Below are 21,642 nucleotides of genomic sequence, written 5' to 3'. Positions count from 1 at the left end.
CTGATCCGTAGCAACAACAAGGAAAACCAACCTTGCCATGCGACAAAGGCTTCAACGCTCCCCCACATGTCAAACCAAGTGTGAGTTGGGTTATCCTCTGTCTTGATCCCACTCATCACAAAATAGAGTGTCCCATCAACCAACCAACTCCTCGGATTCCATAGCCAGAACGATTGCAGCATAGTCCCGATAGTTGTTGGCACCAACCTGTACCACATCTCAAGTCCCTACATGCAATCAATATATGGACTCCCTACATCACGAACCAATCTAGTGCGTGTGAAATTGCCCTTTGTCGGCCATACCACGTAGTGGGATCTGTCATCCTGCCTCCTGAAAGCGCTCCCAAACACTGCCTGGAGTCTAAACATCCGTCTGCAAGTAAGGTCCACCAACCATTGTAGATGCTCATGAGACACCTCAGAATGTCTCGCCAAAAAGGGATTATGCGTCTCCCTGAGTGTGGGATCAAGGATGATGCAAGTGTTACCTCCATAGAAAATCGGACTACCCCAAGCATGCATCCACCAACTCGCGCCCTGACCATATGCCATAGTTGGAAAGCCTCTCTCCTGATGCACCATGTCTCGTCCAACTACCTTCAACCATCCTCTAGGGTCCTGTTTGTCATGATGCAAGCATCAAGAGATGATATCCAAGTCCACTATGTCAGTGTGAAATGCTGGAGAGTGAAAAATGGAACCTCATAGTCGGTCCTGTCATCAACTTGCTCTTCAAATCTAAGTGTGCCAAACTCAATGGTGTGTCTGATGCCATCATTAGGAGATCTCTCTGGCAGAAACACTTCAACAACCTGTCATGCATCATCATCCTCTGTTGCACTCAAATACATACCCCTACACTCCTCTGCATAGCATTGAACTCCATGGCACAACTCTATGCACAACTGGATACAAAAACTCAATGCCATGCCACCATGTACCATAGGGCATCCCATATGTGCCCATGCATCCACCACTCTGCTAGTACACCCACCACGATGTGATCTACACCTCCTCATCTACCCAGGTACACCTATGTGGCCCAACTCCTCACATGCAATCGAGAATAACGCTACCATGTCAAACCTCAGTAGCTCTAGTGCCCAATACATCAATGAGAGAGCATTGTCTCCATATGATGCCCTATTTGGTGGCCTGACAATGCCACCTCCTCCTACCAACTCCTGCCAGAGTAGTCTAATCATCCTACAATCCCATGTCAACCCAACATGCCATGACAACTCATGAAATATTCCTGCTCCTCTGTCAATCCATCATGTCACTAGTGTTGTCAAGAACTCTAAAGGGGATATGAAAAGGTGTGTGCACCCAACCATTGAATCCATCATGCAACTACTACCATCACCTACTGACTCCACGATGTGATGGAGAATCCCACCTGGATCCCAACAACAGTTTGGCTCTCAAGCCCCTATGGTAATCCACAGCCTCTGCTGAACTATGGCCATGGATGCATCTAACCTCCTAGCCAGCTCCATCGAATACCAACTCAATATCTCTCGCCATCCAACCCTGAGAGAGGGATCGAATGCATGAACAACCATACACAGAACCTGCCCTCCATTGTGCGAATGTTGCACCGTGCACAGCTAGTGCCACCCCATCTCACTAGTATGGCAAATCCATGTAATCTGCTTAGGTAATGTGGCCTCTCTCTCACCAACATGCAGAGGTTGCCCAATAATGTGCAAGCCTCATCGATGTATGCCTGAAGGGGATTGTCATCTGAAAGTATGACATCTTTGTTGGCTTCTGATGCATCTGACTGCTCCTCATCGATGGTTGACTCTAAGGATGGATGCTCATCCTCCTCCACCATGGGCTCAACATGAGCCACTAATTGTCCCTCCAAAGATAACTCATCATGCATAACATCCTCAAGAATCAACGATAGGTAGCTATTGTCTAGAAACTCTGTCACAGATGCCTCTATACCTATCGACTCCTCATCAATGGTGGATATGTCTCTCGGCACCTCATCAACCTCTTGTGTGTTGCTATCACCTGAAAAATCGAACATGGCCCTGGACACCTCATCAATGGATCCCTCAACAATGGATGACATATCATCCATGGGTGGCTCCTCATCAACAAATGGCCCTCTGAGTGTATGATCTACTCTCTCCACTAGGGTGTCAACTGGAGCTACCAAAGGGATCTCCAACAAGAGTGACTCATGCGTCACATTGGACACATCGACACGCTCCTCACACTCTTGTGTGCCCACAATCTCATGCTCAACCTCCTCCTCAAGCTCCTGATATCTAAAGCCAGGTCTCCACCAACAAAAGTGCCTCTCGATCTCATCCTCTATGCTCCTCAAATGAGAAATCCCTCTTGATCCTAGGGTCCAATGCCTCACACTCATCAATCCTATCCATGGAGGGCCTCATCAAATATGCAAAGGTGTCTGGTTCCCTCTCCTTCTCCGGTTCACCTAGAAAATGAGGCATGGTAGGTCGGCTGCGTTGGCCATGGATATTGTTCCACTGAACTGAGTGTGCATGTGTGTGGATTCTCTACTAGTTATGTCTCAACATCCCCATCATTTGTTGCATCCTCTCTAGGACTTGTTGGTTTTTCCTCCTCAACAATCGGTTCTCCCTCATCAACTCTTCCATGATCCCTTGTGTACTCTTCCCTTTCGGTGTCATCAGAGTACCCATAAATTCACTAGTCACTATGAATACATGGCCAAATCCTCCATGATCTTGCTGGATCCCCCACAGCGGGCCAAGAACACGCTTTGATACCACTGTAATATTCCTAGTGGAAATTTTACAATTATAACAAAGACATGCACAAAAATAACAACACAATAAATTTAAGCAAACACCCATGAACGGAAAATAGCTCTCGAACACCGAAAATGGCCAATTTTTATTATAAATAAATTGTTGGAGTTAAATAAAATTGGAAGGAGTGTGCTTGGGTTTGCTCAAGGAAAGCTACAAGCCCCAAGTGATCAATCTCCCAATGCCCAACTGCTGCAGTACTTTTTCCCTCCAGAGATCTTCGTTGGCCCAATTTTTCTTCACTACTCGCTAACTTGGCACCCTGATTTGGCCCCTCAAAACTGCCAGAAAGTTCTGTAGAATTGGGGATGTGATCCTTGTCAAAAACCCAAAAAGGGTTTTCTCTGGTTTTGACACTCCAAATTCGACCCCAAATAGCTTGGCCCTCCTCAAATACCAGAATGCTTCACTTGTAGCCGAAAATGATGAATTGTTGCTAAAAAATGCTACAAATCTATTATAGAAATATTTGGGCACTGCAACCCAAATCATATATGTCCATAAACCAAGGGTTTCTCAGTCCCTAAAAGTGTTGTTTCATACCCTAAGGGAGCAAGGTCAGTTGATTACATCATCTCCCGGAAATTCTCCATGAAAAACTACTCAGAACTGGTCAAAGCAGGACCATACAGACTGCCCAATGCTAAGGGTGCGATGCATCTCACCTGCCACATGCAAAAAGTGCGATGCATATTGGAAAGCCCTTCTGTAGGGTGCAATGAGCGAGAGCAGACAAATGGCACAAGCAGTTTGCTAGGTGGAGACCCTGAGAATCTTCTAGAAGCTGCTCATTTGACACTTGCCTCTCTGAATTCACCCAAGGATGAGTAAGAGATCATGAAATATCCAAGTGGAACCAAGAAATATCAGAGAGATGACACTAATCAAAATCCCAAAAGCTGACTCACCCCTCTGCAAACATCTATATATGGATCCCTCATCCCAGAGATCCAAAGGCTGGAATTTTGTAATTTGCAAGGAAGTGTTGTTGGTTTCTCTTTGAAGACATTGTTGGGTGATCTTGCTTTGTATGAGGTGAAGAGGGCTTTCATGTTGGGAGGATGGTGCTGGGTTAGACCAAGTGGTTGTAATTCTCTCTTCTACCACTTCTATCAATAAAGTTATTTGAGTTTTCCTCCATATTCTTGTGTATCTCTGAATATTGTGTTGATATATGCATTTGTATGGTCAATATATATCTAATCCTATATTGTTTACAGTGATAGATCTCTATGCTTTGATGGTATTATGCTGCTTTGACTCTACAGGTGCTCTTTGAAGTGGGACAAGTAAGGAAGGAGTGGCGAGATTCTGTCAAAGGGGAAAGGAAACAAGCAAGGAGCCAAGCGAAAGACTGAGGTTGGTACTCTCTGCTTCTTTCTCATCTATCTCTCGTAAAGGAAAACACAAGTGACTTTAGTTTGTTTGTTTCTAAGATAGCTACCTGTCTTAGTGGGACTAACAGCTCTGAATAGACACTAGTTTTCCCGATAACAAAATGGCGACTCCACTGGGGATCGAATAGTTTGATTGCTTGTCTCTATTTGTTTGCTTCATAAACTACAGATGGAGCCTAAAGTTAAGCCAACTAGCCTTCGAACTGCATTTGCTATGCAAGTGCAAAGTAGATCAACGCTGCTTCAGTCAATCTCTGGGTTTGTTTATGAACTGAACAACTGACTTGCAAACATCCTAAGTGCCCTAGAGGTAGCTCAAGTAACCTCATTAGATCAGCCCCTATACTTTGTATTTACTGACTATCATTAGCTCGGCCTAAATCCCTGAACTAAGCTGCAAACTGTGACCAAAAACCAAGTTAAAGTCTCGTTCCTGGACCATCGCACTGTCTCCTTTTGGCAGACTGGATGCATCGCACCTCCTATGTGCAGTAGGTGGGATGCATCCCTATTTCCCTGTGTTACAGGTGCGATGATCAGGTAAGACTGTTTCTGCCTCCAGATTTTGGTTTTTTCTTCACTGTCTTCAGCTTTATTCAGGAGTTTTGTTGTCTGTGATCAGTAAACCACTGTGGAAACCCCCTTCCTTTGCATTATTCAGCCTCTAGTATACAAAGAATTGTGAATGTTTTTATGTATTTTTCGCCATTTACAGTTGTCCTTTACAAAATAGTAACTTAATCGAACTATCGTCTTTTGATTTGAAAGTGTCACAAGTGTCGTTTTCAGTCAAAGAAAAGAATCCTCCTCTTTTTGATAGTTGATTAATTTGTTACTCTTGTATTTGATCTGAATTAATAGTATTTCAAGTGTCGAAAGCAATTTTAAATTCAAAATCGAAAAGTGTCGTCTTATCTTCCTTTCATTTTTTGAAAAGAAAATCGTTAGTGTTGTCGCTTTGAAAGAAGAAATAATTCAGATTTGTATTTAGCATTCTTTTTGTCATTCACACATTAAGAAAGCGGAAAACAAATACATGCATGTGCATTTTCATCTAGACTGCTTGTTGATTTTGATTTAGGATAGTGCATCTAGTGTGTGCTCTCTGCTCTATGTTGAAAGGATTTCGCTTCTCTTTCCTTAGTAGCTAGGATTTTCATTGCAAAAAGAAGAGTAAACGACTGTTTATCATCTTAGATTGCATGTTTAGGAGTTGTATATCTACATCACGCGCTAAAACTTAAAGGCAAACTTCTTAAGAAAGATCAACTGTAAAATAAATTCAATGAACATAAAAACGCTTTGGAACCTAACGCACAACATCTAGAAGTCTAGGCTAGAGACGTATTCCGGCGTCATAAAGCCTGGTAACTGTCACTTTCATCGTAGGTTGGGTGATTCCTCCTCTTTAAGACGACAAGTGCCATTACGGACTTGTGCTCCCACGTACCGTCAAGTATATTTTGGGAGACCACAATAGGCTACATCCTTTATCCTTAGGAAGCTGTGTCTACTGCCCTATCGATCGCAATGCACTGAACACAGCATTCGGGAAGATTGACTGCCGTACCGTAAAAAGTATTCTGCAGTTTTGCGATTGGTTTGGTAATCCCTCTATCTAGATTTCCAGAGTAGTCTCTTTCGTTCCTTTTCAGACTCCTTAAAAGAAAAGGTCCATATGAGCATTTGTCACTTCAGGCTCATTAAAAATCAAAGGCGACTAGAGTCATCTTTAGCTTTTTCTCGACTCTTGAAAATTGAAAAAGAAAGTTGTGTCAAAGCGTCTAAAATTCATTTAATTCGAAATAACATTTTCCCCTCTTATTTTGAGTTGATCAAATAATCCGCAATTGTGGAAAAAATTCAATCAAAACCCCGTCGTTCACGGAGACTGACGAGTCAACCGTCTTTGACTCCGAAAACAAAACCATTCTGGGCCAAGAAGACTCATTTAACTGGGTCAAAGTCTCCAGGTTTGTTTGAAACTTGTGTTTCAACATCCTCTGAGACTCCAGTTACTCCAACCATTTCTGGTATCCCTGCCTCTACAGAAGAAGTTCTGCAGTTACAAGAGGACATTAGAATTGATCCTAGTGTAACAGTAAACACTTCTATTCCTGAACCAGCTCCATCTAGGGTTGATTCGGAACATTTTACCCCTCCAGCTTCTGTCGCTGCAGAATCTATACTTTCTTCGGCACCAGAAATATTTTACGGACCTGACGGTCTACCTCTTCCACCTGGATTGATTGCTATAGAAGAGATTACGGAGGATCTTCCATCCATTACTCCGTCACATTTTGGAACTGAGATCCACCTATATCCTTCTACTTCAGAAGTTAGTACCCCTTCATCGCAAGTTCCTGTAGAATCACTAGGAAGTCTTTTGGATAGACTCGATATGTCTGGACAACCATCGACATCTAGGGCTGTGTCATCCAATACAGCGGTAGCAGAACCTCCTGTCGTCACTCCAACGATGTTCGCTGGTATACCATCTGTCCCAACTAGCTCTCAATCGCTAGAGGGAGTGCACCCAGGGACTGTTTCGACAGTGTACTCTGTTCCTCTTTGTTCGTCTGGAATAATATCTGGAATTTTTCATGTTGAGTCTCAGCAAATTGATCCTTCACAACAGTATCAATTTAGGCAGTTCGATCTCCAAAGGCCAATCTTTCCTTTCAGCACTGGATTGCCGCCGTATGGGGGGCAGTATGCCGTTTCATTGTTCCCTCCGGGAGAACAACCATATGAGAGTTCACAACCAAATTTGGGTCAAATTGGAATCACATCTAGTGGTTGGGTGCCAATACTGCCTCAACAACCAAGAGTTGTATACTCAATGCAACCAAGTCTACCTGTGTCGAATATCCCCACTACACCAGCTATTGTGACGATGTCGCAAGTACAAGCATTGCCTGTTGTATGCCAGCCTCAAGTTTCTCAAGTCGTAATACAACAGCCTCTTGTCTCCACGACGTAACCGCAATCGTCGATTGGTGGCTCCTTAACTGGAGCAACTCAGGCTCAAACGGGTACTATTACCCCTCATCTTGGTCAAACATCTAGTATTGGGCAACAACAAATGGTTTCACAACCATGGCTAGTGCAACATCAACAACCGCAATTCCAGCAAGCTTACCAAGGACCTGAGCAACAAAACTTTGCCGGTAATGGGCAGCCGTATATTCAAAACGGTTATCATCAATCATATCAAAATGGTTATGCCCAGCAACCTTATCAAAGTTATCAGCATCAAATGCATTATGCTGGTATGCAAAGACCCACTGCTCAGGCGATCCCATCTTATCCTGGGTATGCTTCGCCGAACCTGAATCAACAGTTGCCCTTCGTGGCAACTTTAGAGTTACCAGATCTAAATCGGCTAACAAATGATCCAATTGCTTATGCCCCTTGGTGGCCGGCGATTCCTCATAAACTTTCGTCAGATATTCCTAAATTCAATGGAAATCCGGGTGAAGATCCGTCGAATCATGTGATGACCTTTCATCTATGGTGTTCCTCCAACACTCTAAATGATGATTCGATTAGGCTTCGCCTTTTTCAACGAACGTTAACTAGTCCGGCAACAAAATGGTACATCGAATTGCCTAGAGCTTCATTCGATAACTTCGGCGCCCTTGCCACCACCTTTTTAACCCATTTTTAGTTACCAATAAGGTACGAAACAGGAACGAAGCTTCTTACCAATTTCAAGCAGACGACGGCCACTCACATATCTGATCATATTCATGAGTGGCGACGTCATCGTAGAATGGTAAAAACATATGTTCCTGATCAGCTGCTAGCTGAATGGTTTATTAAGTCATTGTTACCTTCTATTACAGAAGATGTGGCAAAGGGAGGAGTTGTCACTGAAGAGCAAGTCATTGCTCGTGCACAATATCTAGACTTGATCTATACTCAGTCTAGCACGCTCTATGACAAAATCCCTGATGCTCCTAGACCAAAGTTTTTCATTCCTCCTCCTCCTAAATCAAACAAAGACTCTCATGCCGGCGATGGCGTGATAGGTACGACCAGCACGAAATCCATAAAGGCTACATCTAAGAAAGCTCGTAAGGTTTCTGGTCAAAATGCAAATGAAGAGCTTCTAGCCTCGGAGGTTAATGCCGTGTCGACTGACAAAGGCAAAGAACCGAAGCAACCAGGAGGCAAGAAGAAAAAGAAAGGGAAAAAGAAGAAGCAGGATGAGTCATCTCCTGAAAAATATTCTGCAAACCCTTCTGGGCAAAGGAAACCTCCTTCGGGATGTCAAATATGCGATGAGGATCATTGGACAAGAGATTGTCCGCATAAAGCTGAGATTAAGAAATTCTTCAAAAACTCAAAAACCTCAGCAGTATTGACTGATCCGTTTCCAAACCCAAGAACCAATCTGGTTGCTAGCGACAATGCTTCCCCGTCCCAAGTGCTTATGTTGTCCATTTCAAAACAGCAAAATGATGCTTTGATATCGACAAGGAATAAAGATTACGGGAATCCACAGATGTCGAACAACAAGGCTACTGATCAACCTAGTAGTTCGACAACAACTTCGACCGAAGTTGTGCCACCCATCATTCCTAAGCTAACGATAAAGCCGCCAAAGGGAGTAGTACACAAATCGACATTTAATCCTCGTGCCAGAGTAGCACAAAATTATAATATAGTAGAGGACCTAGCCCAATCGCCATCCGCTATGTCGACACTTGAGGTACTGCAAAATTGCCCCTCCCAAAAGCAGGCTCTATTATCAGCAATAGGTGGGATTGACCCAGTGGATTCCAATCTCGTGGCCTTTAGTCATAAAGGATATGAGCCTCAGTTACCAGCTCAACTCGCTTTCCTCATTCAAGTGAAAGCCCTCAACAAAACTGTTCATCGAACAATTATTGATGAGGGGGCATCTACATGTATTATGTCAATGAGTTGCTAGAAAACTTTAGGCTCACCACCCTTGTCGCAATCATCAATGACATTAAAAGCATTCGATGGATGAACATACACCCCATACGGGATTTTGAGTAACTTACAAGTTGAACTGGGGGGAAAATCAGTAGAAATTGATGTTGAAGTTATCGATGGAAATCTCGATTATAACATCCTATTGGGAAGGCCTTAGATTTATGCTATGGCCACTGTCGTGTCAACGTATTTCAGAAAGATTGCATTTCCCTTTCAAGGAGGAATTACAATCGTTGACCAGCAAACCTTTCTCCCCAACAGTTCACAAGTTACGGGAAGCATCCCGATGATCCATGGAAGCTCTCAGTTGCTTCAAAATATTGGAGTAGGCCTGCTAAAAGACCCTGCATTGATGGGTACTTTTGCCCTACTGCCTCAGAGTAATTTGGCGGAAGTAGCGATGGTGGAAACCTGCAATATGATATCTTCTATATCTAAAAGATTCAGAAGATTCCCGAACATTTTGTCAGCATGGATCATCGCCATTTTAGAAATATTGTAGCAATCAATTTTCTTGGCCTGGGGGGCAAATCCAAATCAATGCTTATCGAGTGTTTGGATAGATAGGTCTAAGAAATATGGCACCTCTTCAGATCCTTGGTCGCATGTACATTCTATAGACGAAGGAATCATTCAGTCAATGATGATAGGAGAGGCACCATGGGAAGATTACCACCATCGTTCCCATCTTCCAAATCACCATGAAGATTATTCCAACAACCTTAATCATCCTTCAGTTTTTTATTTTCTATCAAATATTGTAAATACGGTGGATTATGAGGATAGTTCTTTTACTGTGTCAACCTCATTAAAAAATGAAACAACTCCCTTTCCAAATCGAGTTTTTGATTACGATCTTGTAAAATCCAACTCGAGTCTTTCAAAGATTTCGAAGGTAAACCTTTATTCCAACCACCGCGTTGAATGCAATGAAGCTTGGGGGGCATGCACCTCGATTTGCGTCATTATGCTGGGGGCATGCGAACTTATAACAAGCATAGTTTCTCGTTTCAAGCTTGTGTAAACATGAAACCAAATTTGAGCATATGTTGTCGCATGGTTCAAGCTCACTAAAAAATGAACTAGGCCACGAGCAGTTTTACGTGAAGTTCAAGCTCGTTAAAAAATAAACCTAGCAATGAGCATATGTTCCACCAAAGTTTAAGCTCATTAAAAAATGAACCCACCTTCGGTAAATAACCATTGCGATCGCATTATTATCAGCTTTTGAGCCTTGGTCGTGTTCTTACCATCACCTCCACTCTTTTTTAGCCGATCATACGCCTCCATTTGATTGTTTACCCCTTTTGAGGAACAACTGCGACGAGTGATCCTATTAGCCACCTTCTTTACACTGTCGTGATTGAAAAGTTCCAAACATTACCTGGAACCAGCTACTATCCGAAAACATCACTCGTTCCTCAAAAAACGAGTCTCCTTTAAGCTCTTTTCATCTGACTCGTAAAATATGAAAAGATTGCCGAGCAATTGGCCTCTCCAGCTTATTAAAGTGATTGGAAGTGCCATCCCTCCTCTAGATTTTAATCTTTTTGGACCTGAGGGATTATTACACAAAAAGATCGAGCGTTTTTCTTGTTCGGCTCGTTAAAACTATCGAAGAGTCATCCCTTTCGCATTGTTTTATACTTTTTTGGACTTAAGGGATTATATTACGAAAAAGGAATATTGGAGTTTCCTTTCTGTCTCTTTTCAGACTCTCTAAAATTGAAAAGAACCGAGTTATCCTTGTCGTTAAACTCGTTAAAACAATAGCGATAAAATTGTCCATTCAGACAAGAGCGAGTTTCACTGTTGCTAGGCTCGTTAAAACATAGCGACGGGTTTGCCCGAAGGGAAAATTATAGAACAAGCATATGTTATCCTCCTCAAGCTTGACAAAAATAAAGAGGTACTAGTCAGAAATGACTGGGGAAAATTGGGAAGAAAACTTGAAGAAACTTTATTGGTAGCAGGTCGCTCTTGAACATGACACTTTCACTCCATCACCATGATTGAGTCGAGTTGGGTTATTCCGTTCACTGGTCATATCACCATTGGTCCACCGTAACATCCGCTTTTGGGGTTAACACTACCAATCCATTTCAGTGTCGTCGATATGTTCAAGAGAAGTCGCTCAGAGAATTCACCTACCCAGCTTGTGTCTCATCCGCTGCAATACCTTCATGCTTCATTCTTTCATGATCGCCACCCTGAACCTTGTATCATCAGATCGTTTTCACCTCCACAAAATCATTTTCTCTGTTCCGTGTCATAGATGTGGGATTCATTAATGCCCTCCTACGACGGGTCGCTTCTTATCGACATCAGCTCATTATCCAAGAAGTCGACCTAGGAACAACCCTTTCAGTACTTTGAAGCTTGCATGCTTCAATGACAAGTTTCTCACTTCTGGCGACAGGTTTACATTAATGGCCTTCGACCAAAAGATTTTGCTTGGTGTTCGACATCAATTCATGTACTCACACCACGTGAATTATACTGCAATACCTTGAGGGTCATCATCATCATCGGTGATTCCTCTCGTGCCTATTAACAGCTTACATCATTGGTTGGTAATCAAGCGATGTCTTTCCATGTTCGACATCAGAACATCTTTTCACATGGACCGACTTGTACTTTTGGGCGAAGATTGAATGAGTTTTGAAGACCCCAGATCTAGTTTCATCCATCCGGGCTGTGATATATTCAGGAAAATAAAGACATCAAATGTACATCATTGCTGAACAGATAATCATCCAAACTAAGGGATGATGGCTCTACCAGAATCATCAGTCTGCCACACAGACGGTTGTCTGTCCTATGTACATGAAAATGAATTTATAAAGCTGAGCATGGGAATGCCCGCCTCAGCTTGATCATGAAAATATTATGAAGATAATGTATTGTATTGTATCTTATTACAGGTCACCTTCCAATTCGAAAAACCTCAGATCCTCATAATAAAGCATTTCACCCGACATCAAAAGGTTTACAACCTCACGCTTTAGGGGGCAACTGTTATAGACATATTTGGGCACTGCAACCCCAATCATATATGTCCATAAACCAAGGGTTTCTAAGTCCCTAAAAGTGTTGTTTCATACCCTAAAGGAGCAAGGTCAGCTGATTACATCATCTCCCAGAAGTTCTCCATGAAAAACTACTCAAAACTGGTCAAAGCAGGACCATACAGACTGCCCAGTGCTAAGGGTGTGATGCATCTCACCTGCCACATGCAAAAAGTGCGATGCATACTGGAAAGCCCTTCTGTAGGGTGCGATGAGCAAGAGCAAACAAATGGCACAAGTAGTTTGCTAGGTGGAGACCCTGAGAATCTTCTAGAAGCTGCTCATTTGACACTTGCCTCTCTGAATTCGCCCAAGGATGGGTAAGAGATCATGAAATATCCAAGTGGAACCAAGAACTATCAGAGAGATGATAGTAATCAAAATCCTAGAAGCTGACTCAGCCCCCTGCAAACATCTATATATGGATCCCTCATCCCAGAGATCTAGAGGCTGGAATTTTGTAATTTGCAAGCAAGTGCTGTTGGTTTCTCTTTGAAGACATTGTTGGGTGATCTTGCTTTGTATGAAGTGAAGAGGGCTTTCATGCTGGGAGGATGGTGCTGGGTCAGACCAAGTGGTTGTAATTCTCTCTTCCACTACTTCTATCAATAAAGCTATTTGAGTTTTCCTCCATATTCTTGTGTATCTCTGAATATTGTGTTGATATATGCATTTGTATGGTCAATATATATCTGATCCTATATTGTTTACAGTGATAGATCTCTATGCTTTGATGGTATTATGCTGCTTTGACTCTACAGGTGCTCTTTGAAGCGGGACAAGTAAGGAAGGAGTGGCAAGATTCTGTCAAAGGGGAAAGGAAACAAGCAAGGAGCCAAGAGAAAGATTGAGGTTGGTACTCTCTACTTCTTTCTCATCTATCTCTCGTAAAGGAAAACACAAGTGACTTTAGTTTGTTTGTTTCTAAGATAGCTACCCATCTTAGTGGGACTAGCAGCTCTGAATAGACACTAGCTTTCCCGTTAACACAATCTCCCTCCAAATGAAATCCTAACAACTCAACCCCTAAATCATCCAACTAACACTCCACACAACAATCACCCAAGAGAACTGTGTAGGCATGTGAGAGATGACGCAGTAGCAAGCTTCAACAATTTGTACAGTAGTAAGGGATTGAATATTCTATGCTCAAGAATGCTCAGATTACCTTGAAATTGTAGCCATAGTCCCCTCTCCAAAACCCCAAAAATACCCAGAAAGGGTTTGGTCCAACTCCAAGCCAAAAATAAGCCCACCAAGTGACGCAGATTCCCCAGCTAACTGGAAATTCGCCCTGTATGAGGGTTTCAGGCCCGAATATTTCTTGAAAATTTCTATAAAATTAGCTAGAGATTTCTCTCAATAAACCCACAAAAACCTAGAAAAGGTTTGGGTTGAATCAAATGTGCCCAAGTGACCCCAAGAAATGTGTATGGTTCTAACTAGATGGAAAAATGCCCTATAGAAATAATTTTGTTGTAGAAGGCCAATCAATTACTGGAAAAATCTCCTCCAAAACTCTTTACTCCCCTAGGGTGACAATCGAAGTTCACCGAAGGTATAGGTAGAATTTCCACTCGGAAATCCCTTTTGCTGAACAACATGGTTGTCTTGGCTAAGCAACTCAAGAGAATTAATGTTGAAATTGTAAAATGACAAAAGATCCCCCAAATGAGAACCTCCTTGCTCTATTTATAATTATTGGCCTCTCTCTCCCTTGGTGGCCCCCACTTTCCACTAGTTCATGCCCTTTCTTTTTCTCTCTCTTGCTCCACAAGTGTGCATTCCCTTTTTGTCTCTCTTGTGGCCCCCACCTGCCAATGAGCTGTAATCTTGCCTTTTTGCCCAAGCTCCTCAAGCTGAAATCATATCTGAAACTTGAACTACAAAATTGTGCTATGCCTAGCACCTCCCCAATAAAATTCGTTAATCTCCTCAAATGAAAAATCAAAATTGGGGATATTATAGGAACACTATGCACCAATCACTCATGATAAAAATTTGATATTTTTAAATGATTTTTACGAGGATTTGTAGCACAAAAAAGAAAAAAGATTGTGATGATAGGAGCAAAATTGAGATATGTGACGATAGTTACACCATCCACCCACTGATCAGGCTCGATACAGATAATGATACTAAATGACTTTGTGTTCCATTGGAAAATTCTCATCCATAAGATTACAGGACCCACAGCCTATACGTGATCAACGAATAGGCAGCAGAAGATGCACGCAAATCTTACCTGATTTTAATAATATGGTTTTGAAGCAGAGGAGAACCTAGTACATAGGCTTTGCCTTCAACACGAGAAAAGAGGTGTTTTTTTGCAGCACAAGGAAAACTCTCCTACAATACAATGGCCATGGAGCACATGATGATTCCTAGAGAAGTGATCTTGAGTTGACATGAAATAGAGTATCCCCTCTCTGTCTCTTTGCATATGTTGTAGAAACCACCCAGATTCGGGAAAAGAGAACAAAAAGGATTTAGGGCATCTGACTAGCTTGTCAAGCGTGTTGCTTCTATCAATTCCTGCAGCAGGAAATCTGGGAGGGGCGAAGTCAATCTTACAAGCAGTGGGGGTGTTGGTAGCAATAGTTATTGTGCATGAGTATGGGCACTTTCTTGCAACCTATTTGCAGAATATCCATGTAAATAAATTCGTCATTATCGTCGGGCCAAATTTGTTGAAATTTAATTTGAGAAATGTAGAATGTTCATTAAGAACCATTCTGCTAAGACGACATGTGGGGTTTCCAAATAGCGAGCAGGATAGTGATATCGCTGCAGACGATAAGGATTTACTGAAAATACGTTAGTTATAGACCATGTTATTGTCACAAGTGTAGGTGTGGTGGCAAACATAGTGTTCGCTTACACCATCCTTTTCATGCAGGTTTTGATTGTTGGAGTGGTGGAAAAGGAGCCCTTTCTGGGTGTCATGGTTCCTCAAATCTTCACCTACTCTACAATTTCTAGTGACGGCATGGAGTCTAGTGATGTGGTGCCGGGAGTCGATGGTCATTTTTTTAGTGTGAATGAGGTAGAGGCGGTCAATCAATACCACATATACTTCTTTCCAGACATGTCAAAGATAAATACGAGATATATCTTGAGGAACAAGCAATGTTGAAAAAAGGTTTCCACGTGTTGATTTTTTATGGGAGGGAACAAAAAAAATGGAGCGAGGAGATTGGCTGGGTTGAACAGTGTTTGCTCGACAAACTCCATAGAAGAAAACACCTTTTGGCATAAAAATGTTGAAGAATCGAGAAACCTACAAGAGCTCATAGGTCCTTTTTCTTTGGAAGCATTGTTGAGATATGTCAAAGTAATAAACAAATCAAATCAAACACGTGGTCGAGAAGGAAAGATTTTGATTTCTATGTGGATATGATTGGAATGCATTTTCTTAACGATAGAGAAAAATCCACAATCCAAATCCAAGGTGACTAAATTAGGGAACCAAATATTCAACTACCACCATTAAAACCAATCCGCTCTCGATACCCCTCACAAAATGCATTACTCCTTCAAAGCCAAAACGCATTGTCCATGTTGCACGATAATATGACATGCGTTGCATGCAACCCGGAGGACACTACCCTATTAATTTCAATCTAAAATACTCACCAGGTAAGCAAGTAGGTAAGGATATAATCAACCCTGATTTGGATCATTGACTCGACTCTGTAAATTCAATTCCTTCACCATGATTGTTTTGTCGACAAAATCCAAGACTGTGTGTTTTGTGGATGCTTCAACCTATCTCAACCTATGGATTGTAAAAGGCCCTCTCCTAAGTGGTTATGATGTACATGCGACCACCTTTCAACGCAGATGTGACTTCGGCCATGCCTTTTTTCAATGACCCAATAATATTTATATACAATTTTGAATTATATCATATATATATAGTGCATGTTTAGGAGTTTAGCAGTTTTTGGAATTATGTAATTTTGAATTTTATGAAGAGGTTGAGGAATTTATATCCAACTAGATGTTGCCTTTGTTGTATGTTTGACAAGATGTCCCTATCTGATGAGAAATGGTATTCAACCTCACAGATAATATTGAATACCATCTGTGAAATAGGGAGAACTTCCAATTGATTTTATATATAATGTCCTTGATCTAGGATAATTTTGAATGTCCTTGATACAGAAGAATCAGAGAGAGCAAGAAGGCTTATTGAAATGAAGACGACTAATGAGGGACTGAGAATATTTGCAACAGATGTGTTGGACTATCCTAGTATTACAGAAGATCTTAGAGATTGTTTTGGTCATTTTTGTGCATTTGATCAGACGACTCAGAATGGATCTGCCTACGATGCAAGATAATGTGTTATTATTTATGTTTTAATGGGTATATACACAAATGCTTTGTATTTGTATGGACTATGAGCAGGTCTGGCATTTTTTTTCTTGTGGATGACTGAAGAAGAATTAATATACCACATAAGCAAATGGTAGAAATTGAAGTTAGAGGAGCTCATATTATGCTAGAGGCATGCGCCCAGATAGAAACCATAGAGAAAGTTGTGTTTAGTTCCTTTGTTTGTGCAATGATATGGAGATGGGACCAAATTAGCGGCACTGATGATAATGTTCTGGATGAAAGATCTTGGAGATGAAAATTATTGCAGTAATACTAAGGTATATTTTGATTAAACCTTTAGACCATTTAGAAATTTGATATAATTACCAAGAACAACAAAGGATGGCAAGCATAAAGGCAAAAATTTATGGATGACAGGACAAGACAAGTTTTATATATATAGATATTAGGCATTTTGCACTCAAAGTTTAGGTGCTCCATGTGTATTGAGCCAAAAATAGGTGTGATTGATTACATGTGTGTTCCCTAAAAAAAATTGCCTAGATTTCAAACTTTTTGATTCGAATGTGACAACTAATACATAAATTTGTCATTGGCTTCGACCCAACTCTGTTGAAACTTAATCTGAGAAACGTAACTCTGTTGAAATATAATTTGAGAAACGTAGAATGCTCATTGAGAGCCATTCCGATAGGAGGATATGTGGGGTTTCCAGATAATAACAATATAGCTGCAGACTATAAGGATTTACTAAAATACAAGTCAGTTATAGACCGTGTTAGTGTCACAATTGCAGGTGTGGTGGCCAACATAGTGTTCGCTTACATTGTCCTTTTAGTTCAGGTTTTGACTGTTGGAGTGGTGGAAAAGGATCCCTTCCCAGGTGTCAGGGTTCCTTAAGTCTTCACCTACTCTGTAGTTGCTCGTGACGGCATGGAGTCTAGCGATGTGGTGTTGGGAATCAACGGTTGTCTGTCTAGTGTGAACAAGGCAGAGGTGGTCAGTCAGGTCCGCATACTTCTTGTCAGGCTTGCCAGAGATAAACATTGATAAAATGGTTAAGATAAACATTGATAAAAAGGTTAAGGTTTCCACGTGTTGAGTTTTAATAGGAAAGAACGACGAAAATGAAGCGAGGAGATTGGTTGGGCTGAACAGTGTTTGCCCAGCCAACTCCATAGAAGAAAATGCCTTTCGGCGTAAATATATATACATTTATAAACTTTAAATGAAAATATCTCATATATCAATTTAATATCTAATTTAGCCATAATCTTAAAATTAAATTATCATTATTATTATTATTCTTTTTCAAAAACATTAAAAATAAATAAATAATATACTTAATTTTAATTTAGATATTAAAACTTAATTAAATATATTTATCCCTACTTTATCGTGGAGGTTCTTAATTTTTAAATAGGTTTTGTTATAATATCACAGGCCATTACTATGGATTATCAATATTACATGCCCAAAAAACCATAACTCATTTCAGATGACACTTGTTCATATAACATTTTTTTAATTAATTAATTTAATTAAAATAATAAAAAAGACATAACTACTTTGAAGATAAATCTCAATCATTGATTCCCCCCGATCGGGGTGGAGGAGATGGGGAAGCACGGTAAAATAATGAAAAGGGTGAGGTGGCAAGAAGAACCACCGCGAGTCATTAATAACACACAAACCAGAATTATGAAGCTCAGAATCGGCAGGATCCCGAGGCCAGGATCTGTCAGGGCAATCAAGACAGGTGATGGGAAGAAGGGCAGTGATCAGAAGAGGAGGGGAGATTGTAAGAAAGGTGGCATGGATGCGAGAGGTCGGAAGGTAGATAGCAAGAGTTTAAAGGGTACCCCAAGGAAAGGCAAGCGCCGAAGGAAGGAGACGCAGGGCAGAAGAAAAGGAGCGGAACTCCAACAGAGGCTGGTGTTGCAAAGGAGCAAAGGAAGAACGGGTAGTAGGGTTAAGAGCATTTGGAACTGGAGCGATAAGGTAGCCCTCTCCTCCGCACAGATAGTGAGTACAGGTGGAGAATTTGCAAGACACTCCACAGCTGCAGCGAGTGAGATAGAGATGGAAGCAGCCACGAAAATGGAAGTAAATGAGGCAGGGCAGAGTAGAATCACGCGCAGAACTTGGGAGGGCATAACCCAGGACCAGGTGACAGGGGAAAAACGTGCGTTTGACGAGGAAGTTGAGATAATAGAGAGGCCACACCAAACTACAGCCAGGAAAGCAGGAGAAAGGAAGACCCGGAGACTAGGGGGTAACCAACAAGGCACAAGAACAGATGTCGAGAAGCGAACCAGAGGACAGCGAGGTGAGGGAGCAACAGAGAGTATAAATTTTGAAATTGGGCAGGGAAGTGAACCAGCAGTAAGGAAAGGGCCCATGCATCCACGTAGGAGAGGCGGGCGTCGAGGCAGGGGCCGAAGCAAGAGATTTGAAAGGCAACAGGCGAACTCGGAACCGCCAACAGAACAGAGATGAGGACGTCGAACCATGAATCAGATGGTTCAAGAAGTGGAGAAAGCCTATAAAGAAGGCACGGATGCTGAGATTCGTAGGATAATTCAGGAGATAGAAGCCAAGGCGCTGCAAGAGGACTCAGATCCATAAGATAATTCAGGAGATAGAAGCCAAGGCGCTGCAAGAGGACTCAAAAGCTGAGATGGAGGACTGGGGAAATTTGATTCCCAATCCAGGTAATACAAGAAGTCGACTATCTCTTTATAGGCAGGGATTACATGTTTACTGGGTTGTAAAGAGAATTATGGCAAAAGCGATGGAACAAGTAGCAATGGAATTGGCTGAGGAGGCCCAGGGCATCCCGAACTTAAAGAAAGGAATGAAGAACTTCCAGATTACCCTGCTCATGCAAGATGAAAAGCTAGAAGAAATTAAACAACTCCTGAAGATGATAGTGCTAGAGACAAAAGCGGAAGAGATCCGGCCAGAAAATGTGGTAGACTAATATGTCATGCTTCATTTATGCTTTTGCTTAGTTTTTGTTAAGAGGTTGTTAGATATTCAAGTCTTCAGCTCCATTTACAGTTTGTTTACAATGATGGACAATAGCAAGTGTAATGCTTTTGATAGTAAAGTTCACTTGGCATGGACTGATAGACTGAAACTTTTCTTTTACTGGATGGCTATTAAGGATTTTAGGTGGCCAACAGACCCAGTTTCCCTTCGGGGCGGGTTGAGGTCACCAAAATTTTGTAACTATTATAACCTGATGCAATAGAAAATGAAAGATCCCACTTTTACCGACAAAAAAAAAAAAATCTCAATCATTGATTTGTGTATACTATTATGAAAATTTTAGAATATTTCATGGAGGTTAAATCCTTACCATCCACCTAATAATTATTGATAATTAATTTAAAATTCCAAAAACCATTCCAAAATATACACACTTATCTAAATAATTAAATTTTTTATTTTTAAAATTAATGAAATTTTGTAAAAATTCTCATCACGTAATAAAATGTCTATTTTTTAAAAATATATTAATTTATTTGATTGCCAAAGACTTTTTATTTCAACTTAAGGTGGATGATGATTTATTGACATTTTTTTTGTTTTTTAATTGAGGGCCTAGATTGATTCTCAAGGGAATATGCTCAGCATATGTGTAGTCTTAATGTTTATCATTAATAAATTTAAAAAGTTATGTTCATACCACGTGGCTCCCTGCCCACCAATTTCCTAAGGATCTGAGATTATTCCAATTCTAATAAGTTCCTCCGTGATAAGTTCCCCCGTATTATTTATAACACTCATTTATATATAAGCAAATTTTATTTAGCAAAATGGTCCACTACTTTTAATAAATTTAAAAAATTAGATTTGTGCAACATGTCTCCCCACCCACCAATTTCCTAGGGATTTGAGATTATTCCAATTCTAATAAGTTCCTCCATGATATGTTCCTCATTATTATTAATAACATTCATTTATATATAAGCAAATTTTATTTAGCAAAATGGTCCATTTTACAATAAGATGTGCAATTCTTTTTTTTCCTTAAGTTAAAGTTGACCCATGAATGGAGATGAAAAAGATAGACAATGTCTAGCCTGACCAATTTCAAAAAGAGACACCTTTTGTGTAATTAATAATAATAATAATAAATTATTTTAGTGATTTTTTAAAATATGATTTTGTATATATTATAAGTGTATATATAAATTTTTATAAAATAATGAACACTAATGATATTACAAAATTAATAAAATGTATCAAAATAAAAGATGTCACAAACTAATGAAGAACATTATTTTTAGTGGAACTATTTTTTTCTTTCCTTTTTTTTTTTACCTCTATTCATTCCCCTTAAAAAGAACATGTGAAATCTATTTGCAATTAATAGTTTTGAAGTCCAAAGTTTAAAAGTAGGGACTTTTGCAAAGAACTAATTGTACATCATAATTATGAAGTCTAAAGTTTGAATGCAAAATTGACTCCCTATTAGAATTAGAATTGTTAGATTGTTGAAGTCTTTTTATTCTTTATATTGGAACTTCATTGATAGGTAGGAATCTGAATATCCATTGATTCTTCTTGGACCTCCAAATATGACTTAAAATCTTCAATTTTCTCTTTTGGTCCATCATTGATATCTTTCTCCACATCTATCGAGGGAAAACATCTTCTTTGTCTAAGAGCGGGATCCCATATGGTTGTCAACTTTTAGATTTGAGAGGATGACCTTTTTTTTCTCCTTGGATTAGCTCGTGCTTAAAGACACAAGCCCTAAAGGCTCCTTGTTTTTTAGCAAATCTAACACGAAAAATATGTTTTTTGTAATACAAGACTATAGTCCATTGAAATTTAACCTTTTTTATAGTCATTTTGTTTGAGAACCTTTATTAAGATCAATCTTCACACAAAACTAGAGCATAAGTAAAAGTATTGGTTTTACTCAATATCTAAATTTAAGTATCTATTTAGAGAGTTTCCAATATCTTTAAATATTGATAAATGTTAAAGATGAAGTGGTATATTTATAATGGCATTTTGGTGATGGTCATAA

Source organism: Pinus tabuliformis, chromosome X (genome assembly GCF_031772625.1).
Source record: "Pinus tabuliformis cultivar Carrire ecotype Pingquan chromosome X, CPIR1, whole genome shotgun sequence".
Taxonomy (NCBI): Eukaryota; Viridiplantae; Streptophyta; class Pinopsida; order Pinales; family Pinaceae; genus Pinus; species Pinus tabuliformis.
This window is presented reverse-complemented; position numbering follows the sequence as displayed.